Source organism: Eubalaena glacialis, chromosome X, assembly GCF_028564815.1.
Source record: "Eubalaena glacialis isolate mEubGla1 chromosome X, mEubGla1.1.hap2.+ XY, whole genome shotgun sequence".
Taxonomy (NCBI): domain Eukaryota; kingdom Metazoa; phylum Chordata; class Mammalia; order Artiodactyla; family Balaenidae; genus Eubalaena; species Eubalaena glacialis.
Genome location: NC_083736.1, coordinates 101092439 through 101098438, shown reverse-complemented (window position 1 = coordinate 101098438; position 6000 = coordinate 101092439). Strand labels below are relative to the sequence as shown.

Sequence of the window (6000 nt, the reverse complement as noted above, 5' to 3'; positions counted from 1 at the left end):
TTTGTTGAGGGCAGGGATGATCATTTCTTTTATTTCGTTTGTGTTAACCCTACTGTACATGACAGTGCTCTGTCACTATAGGTACCCAGTGAATTATATAGCTGAGAAATGATTAGTTATTTCTGGCATTACAACAAGATCTTGTAAATAAACATGACAATTAAACTTGTTGTTTGAAGTCCTGAACTTTCTAGGTCAATCTCGAAAAAGGAAGTTATGTGACTGCCATAGCAAAATTCATAGGCATATTATATATAAGTGGGTGGGCCTGTTGGAAATTGGATGAGTAATCCCACTTCAAAGAAGTAACATACAAAGGCTGTAGCTCTATGCTCTCCAACTGTGGGCCTCCAACCACGTACAGTGTCACCTGAGATGCTTGTTAAAGATTCATATTTCTCAGCCCTGCTCAGATCCAGGTATCCATATTTTAACAATCACCCCAGATGATTCAGATGCATACTAAAGTCTAAGAACAACTCTAGCCTGTAATCTGAGGTGGTCACACACACACACACACACACACGCACACACGCACACAAACACACACGTTGTTACCTCCAGTAATTCTATGGGAAAATACAAAACAGCAAGTGAAATGACATGTCCATTCCTAGCAAGAAGAGGAAGCTAGTCCTCCATCATGCATCAGACAACTGGAAGCATACTGGCATTTTCTTTCTTTTGGTGATATATTCTTGGCAGTTTGTCGTGGCTCATTTGCAATTATGGTCTGTCTCTTTTGAAACCCCGAGACAGTTCGCCAGCATTTTATTTTTAACAACAATTTCTTGAATCTCTTAGGAACAGTATTTGTAGGACTGGCTCAGAAGCAACAATCGGGGCCAGTAAGATGTCATAGTGCTGCGGTGACATTTCCTTATCAGTTATGAGCTCTTTTGCCATTATACCATGGTGGAAATGCAAGGCATTAAGTGAAAACCCTGCATTCTTGTGATATTTCATAAGTGGGGATGGCTGGATGGGGTCTTAACGCAGTGAGAGGCGAGATAAAGGGAAGAGAGGCGTTAGCTGGGGCTTGGAGAAGCAGGATGTCTTAGGCAAAGAACGTTAAGATCTCTCTCTATAGGAAGAGCAGTGAAGTCCCAAGATGAATATCTTGAAAGGGCAGCTGGAAGACGTCCCGAGGGGAACTTTCATTCTGGGGCGGAGTCCTGGGAAGCGAGCGCAGGTGCGTGAGTGGGTCCATTCTGCACCTCGCTGAAATCAGGCGCCCGGACCTCCCGAAAACACGCTCAATCACCCGGCCCCGGGGACTGGAGCTGGACCCTGCGGTGAGCCCGCGGGGAGCCGTTAGCGGGCTCAGCTCCCCCGGAGCACACCGAACACCCCTCCCCGCCGCTAGCGGCCCGCTCGGGCCCTCCTTTTCAGCTGACGTCGGGGTGAGCGGAGGCGGGAGCGTGGGTGGGCCGAGCGCGCCTTCGCCGGCGATTCGGCCGGCTGTGCCACACCACCGCGCGCCCCCCGCTCCGCCCGCCCCTCCGGGCGCGTCTTTTCCGGGCCCGCGCCGCGCTGCGCCTCGCTCCGCCTTCTCCTCCGCCGGCCCTCCGTGTGTGCGCGCGCCGCTGCGGCTTTTTCTCCGGCCTCCGTGGCGCGCCCCTCCTCGCCCCAGCGCTAGCGGGCACGCGGCTCCTTTCCACCAGCCTCTCGCGTGTCGAGCTTTGGCCGGCTGCGGAGACGCCGCAGGCAGCGCCTCCGGTGAGTAACCCCAGCCGGCGTGGCTCCTGCCCCGGCAACCCCTGCCCTGTCGCTGTGCCGGGGCCCCCGCTCCGGCCAAGCTGTCGTCCCACACCTGAGCCCGGAGGAGGTTGAGGGGACGTTTCCATTACCGGAATCCGCTCGCTTTCTTCTGGAGCCCGGGCGTTCTACCCTCCCGCCTTCTCCGGGGCCGGGAAGATCCCCGAGGTCCCGGTATCATCTCCTTTGCTGAGGTCTGGGGTCCTCGAGACCCTGGCCTGCCTCTTCCTGCCGCTCACCGCCCTCCGAGAGCCAAAAGCATCTTCCCAATCGGGGTACTAGGCTTTGCCATGACCCTTTCCAAATGAGCACATCAAGGGCTCGCCAGACCTCCAAACGACCTTTAGGGCGCTCCTGGACCTCAACTCCATTTTGTCCCCTTCGAGTCTCTCTATATCTGAGAGCTAGGGGATCTCTCTGGTCCTAGAAGCATCCGCCCTTCGAATTTGAGGGATGCCCTAGCTTCCGATATCCTCTTAGCTTCCGTATCTTTCGGTAGGTTAGAAAAACGGCTGGTTTCTAGCAGAAACATGCTCTTATTTTTTCCTGTTCTACCTATCTACATCCCTGTCCTCCATGGGTGCTGTATATTTAGCATCAGCTTTATTCACTTCCTCTTCCTCTCATTCGATTGCCCTACAGAAAAGAACTGTGGTCGATGTCAATAGCACAGAGAAGAATCGAGGAGAATATGATTCACTGCCTAACCCCCATTAAGGGGTTACATATTTTAAATAAGACGTCATTTCTTCTCTTCACTCCAGCCATCTCCTCCTTCAAAGGCATTTTTTTTTCACCCTCTTGAAATGACTTTGCTCTAATCGTTCTTTTCACCTTAAAAAAAAAAATCATCCCTCTAAGAAACGGCGAGATGGAGAATAAGGGCGAAATGGCATTTAAATGAATCCCTTTGAAAAAGTAAGCAGTCTGCTTTATTGGTTAATGGTTTAATCAACGCCTCAGTTTCCTCATTTACAAAAATGAGGATGTTGAACGAAGGTTCCTTCTAGTGTTTTGATTCTAGGACCTCTAAACTCATGCTTAGTAACGTGTTGCAGCATAACGGAGATTTAACCTGATGAAATCCTCAATTCCCGGTAGTTGCTTGTCACGTTACTTTTTCTTTTATATTGCCCCTAACAAATAGTTTTAACTGCTCTTGATACATAAGGCTGTAAGCAGAGATCCAATGACTGTACTGTCAATGAGCATATCAGTCAAGATTTTAATAGTGTGAGGCCTCTTCCTTGGATTGTAATATAGCTCATCTTTTCGATTGAAAAGAAGTGTGAGACTTGTAAGACTCCTGTAATAATTAACACCCTCTCTGCCATTTAGGTGGAGGATGAAACATTAAACTGTTAGTCTGCTCGCACCACAGAATAAAGTACCTTATTGTTCTGATAGGAGAAGTAATTTGACACCTAAAAATCCACAGAAGGTGTAATGCAACAATTAGCATCTTGAATAAATTCAATTTTCCCCCTAAAACCCCTATTTTAAAAATAAGCGATTCAGATTAAGATTTTTGTTTGAGTGTTTTGGGTAGGGGTGGGATGGGTGGAGAAAGGAGAGGCTTGCCCAATTCAGTGAGAAGAGAAATGAATTGGGACTCCGGAGAGGCTCAGGTGCCAGTTCCAGTGCTAGCTGATGGTATAACCTTGAATAAGTCACTTAACCTCTCTTCATTTTTGCATCTGTCAAAGGGTCTTGATGTTGGCAGAATAATCCGTATAAGTCCCCCAATTTGAAAAATACATATATATATATATATCTCACAATTTGCATTAAGGCTGTGCCGTAAATCCTTAGTTAAAATAAGCTAAGGTAAATCCTTAGTTATTTAGAACGTTTTTCTGAAAGATCTGCTTACACTAGTTCCAATCTATATATGCATAATTCTTAATTCATCCTTATCAAATGAATGACTATATGTGGAAGTCTATAAATTGGGAAGCATTTTACAAAAGTCAGGTATTGCTAACTTAGGCTTGCAAGTGAAGGGTGTGCATACCACACTTTTTTTTTTTTTAAACATTCAGGGCTTTTAAGAAATTTGTACGGGAATGTATACATACTGCCTTGTAACTGTAATTGGCTAGGCGCTTGAAAAGACTATGCAGGCATCTCAGTCATTCATTCATTTGTTCGTTCATTCAACTTATCTTGTTCCTCCATCTGTCACGTATTTTGTGCCAGGCCACTAGGATATGATGGTTAAGAAGACAATCCTTACCCTGCAAGGTTTAGTTTTATAGTCCAGGATGGAGGTGATGATGGTGGGAGTTTTGGAGAGACAGTTTTTATGTCAGTTTATTTTTATTAACAACAGTCAAATCAGGGACAGAAGCAAAATCCTGGGGAAGTTAAGGCTCCCCAGGGGAGGAGGAGATGATTGTATTAATTGTAGCCTGTAGACTCTCTTCTTGGCATTCCTTTATTTTTTTTTTTTTCTTTCCTTGACTTTCAGTTATTGAGACTTTAGCAAAAATGAAAGCTTTATTTTTTCCACTCCTGCTATTGGCTGGTCTTATATATTCTTTTTCTTCCTTTCTCTTTTAACTGTTTATTTTAAGATAGTTGTAGCTTCTCATACAATCATAAAAATAATCCCCTTTAATTTTCCCCAGTGGTAACATCTGGCATAACTGTAGCATAATGTCACAAGGAAATTGAGACAGATACAGGCCATCCACCTGATTCAGAGATCTCCAGTTTTACATCCACTCACTTGCGTGTGTGTATTTAGTTCTATGCAGTGTTACCATATGTGTAAATTTGTGTGACTACCACCACAGTCAAGATACAGAACAATTCCATCACCCCAAAGGTCTCTAATGTTGCCCTTTTATAGCCACAGCCATCTCCCTCCCTCCCTGATCCCTGGCAACGACTGATCTGTTTTCCTTGCCTATAATTTTGTCATTTCAAGAATGGTATACAAATGAAATCATGTGATATGTAATCTTTTGAGATCGACTTTTTTTCACTCAGTGTAATTCCCTGGAGATTCATGCAGGGAATGTGTCTTGTATCAATAGTTCCTTTTCATTCCTGAGTTGTATTCCATGCTGTGGATGTATTATAGTTTAATCGTTCACCCATTGAAGGACATCTGGCTATTTCCCGTATTTTGTAACCTATTACGAATAAAGCTCCTATGAACAATTGTGTACTGGTTTTTGTATGAACATAAATTTCCAATTGCCCAAGAGTGCAATTGCTGTTCGTATGGTAGTTGCACGTTTAGTTTTATAAGGAACTGCCGAACTGCTTTCCAGAGTGACTGTGCCATTTTACATACCCCCGCCCGTGCCCCAGCAATGCATGAATGGTGCTCATCCTTGCTAACACTTGGTGTTGTCACTATTTTTTATTTTAGCCATTCTGATAGATATGTATGTAGTGATATCTTGCATAGTTTTAATTTGCATTTCCCTGGTGGCTAATGATGTTGAACATCTTTTCATGTGCTTATCTGCCATCTCTGTATTTTCATCAGTGAAATGTGTGGTCATGTCTTTTGTCCATTTTCTAGTTGGATTTTTTTTTTTACTGTTGAGTTCTGAGAGTTCTTTATATATTCTTAATACTAGTGCTTTGTTGGCTACATGGTTTGCAAATATCTTCTCCCATCCTGCAGCTTGCCTTTTCGTCGTCTTCACGGGGAAGTTTCGCAGAACAAAAATCTTCAATTTTGATGAAGTCCAGTTTATCAATTTTTCCTTTTATGGATCATGCCTTTGGTGTCAAGGGGTCTTATGTACCTTTGTTATTTAATTTTATTCCTTGCTGTTCTGTATAACATCCAGTACTTCTGTAAGCAGTGTGAATATTTTTTTCTTTGAGCAATCCTGGAGCTCAGATGTATTCTTCGAACTAGTGGTCTTGATGGCTTACAGTGTGTGTACATACTCATACATGCTCTCACTATATTAAAATGGCTGCCATCCTTTTGTGCCTTAAAATATAATTTCTGCCTTACCAGGCAGTCAAATGAAACATTAAAATTAATATTTTAAAATTAAGTAGACACGTCATATGCCAAGGAGATTTTTGGTTTCACTTTCTAATTTTAAAATATTTTGGCAAAACTGTATAGTTTCTAATCAACATTTGTGGTAAGTAGTCCAAAGAAAAAAAATCGTGTTCTCATTTAAATGTACTTTGAAAGTGTGCTTCTGCATTTTAAGTAGTGAAGTTGCGAATATGATGATAGATTTAGTAGGCTTTTGCTACTCA

General features: G+C 43.5%; 1 protein-coding gene across 4 annotated transcripts in view; it reads left to right on the top strand.

Annotated features, from left to right (window-relative positions):
* The first annotated feature begins 1493 nt into the window (after positions 1-1493).
* The window catches only part of ACSL4 (acyl-CoA synthetase long chain family member 4), a 75570-nt gene continuing 71063 nt past the window's right edge, over positions 1494-6000 (top strand). For 3 of the 4 annotated variants that reach the window (XM_061179494.1, XM_061179493.1, XM_061179495.1), the window contains exon 1: positions 1495-1719. The gene's annotated coding sequence lies outside the window, so the exon portion shown is untranslated. Of the gene's footprint in view, positions 1720-6000 lie in introns of all 4 variants that reach the window. The other variant, XM_061179492.1, reaches the window with a different exon arrangement.